Source organism: Humulus lupulus, chromosome 2, assembly GCF_963169125.1.
Source record: "Humulus lupulus chromosome 2, drHumLupu1.1, whole genome shotgun sequence".
Lineage (NCBI taxonomy): Eukaryota > Viridiplantae > Streptophyta > Magnoliopsida > Rosales > Cannabaceae > Humulus > Humulus lupulus.
The window spans coordinates 180,209,682-180,211,409 of NC_084794.1; positions in this window are offsets into that span (position 1 = coordinate 180,209,682).

The window sequence follows — 1,728 nt, forward strand, 5'->3', positions numbered from 1 at the left end:
CTGTAGTTTCTAAATACTTAAATTTAAATAATTAAAAAAATTAAAATAAGATATTTTTGAGATATTTTACAATGATAATTATTTAAAAATAATTAATAATTAAACAAATTAAAAATAAGATATTTTATAGATATTTTACAATGATAATCATTTTTAAATAATAAATAATTAAACAAATTAAAATATGATATTTTTGAGATGTTTTACAATAATAATTATTTAAAAATAATAATATTATATGTTTTATAACTTAAATAAATATTTAATTAAACTTAAACTCATTTATTATAATCATATTAAACATATAATATAATTTACTGTGAATTAGCAACAAATTATTTAAAAAAAAAACTAGCAAGAAATTTAAATTTAAAATCCACATATAATATTTAATATTATATTAAATATATAATATATAATATTTTGTTGTCACTTCCAAATTCATAAATTAGAACAAAAATAAACTTAAACAAAAAATAAATAAATTGTTTAATTCAAATATGATTTTTATTTCAAAATTTATATGACATTAATATAAATTTAATAAAAATAATAAATAAATTCTATAAATAAATCTAAGCAAACGTGTATATTGTACGTTGCTTGTATCTAGTATTCTTAAAAACAACAATTGTGGCGAAAATTGTTTTTTGCCCCTACATTTTTACATTTGTTGTGTTAATAGTGACAAAATTGAGAGCAATAACTTTAGTATATTTTTTTTAGGGTAAATGTATGTTTAGTGACGTGTTTTTATCGAAATACAAATTTTAATACTTTTTGTTTCTTTATTTTTGTTAATTATCAATTGATATTTTCTATTTGCAACAATTACATATTTTGGTATTGAGTATGTTTAAAATTTTAATATTCCCATATTACTCATAATTTTAATAATTTATCTAATCTTTATATGTTATTATTTTTAAATAATTTAAATATATTTTCTAAATTAATAAATAAAAACTAAATTAAAATTAAAAAAAAACTATTTCATAAGAAAATAGTTATACATTTGGTCATTATAGCACGTTTACTAAACTGTAATCGTAATCGGAATAAATTAATGAGAATAAAATATTGAAAAATTGGAATCATTACTAAATTGATCGAAAAGGGAATAAAAAATATTTTATTTTATTTACATAATCGGTAATCATCAAATTGCCTTTTATAAAAAATGTATTTTTTTAAATGATGATATTTTTTAGGCTAAATTTATCTTTTAATTTATAATATTAAAATATAAAATAAAATAAATAAAAATTGATTACTAAGAACGACACTCCTTAAAAAAGAAAAAAAGAAAAAAAAAAGTATTCTCATCTTTTCTCCCAAATTTATGTGGGAGTAAACATGCATTAGTGGAAATTGATTCTCGATCCATAGTTTTTTATTGGTTGAAGCATCACTATAAAAAATTGATCATATAAACATCATATATCATTGCTAGTCAAGCAAAATAAGTGGGCAAGATTTTGATCGACAAGACACGTACAAACGCTACAACAATTTTTGGTTGAAGAAGAAGAGAAGATATAATGGGATTTGTTGGGGGTTGATTAGGACCTGCACAACACAGCCAATACAGTGCACAAAGAATAGCAACAAAGAAGAACAAGTAATAGACAATTAAACAAACCTAAAAGTAATCAAAAGTAAAACACAAAAGAAAGAACACCAAGAATACTTGGTTCAGATACAACCAGTTTGGTTGATCCTACATCC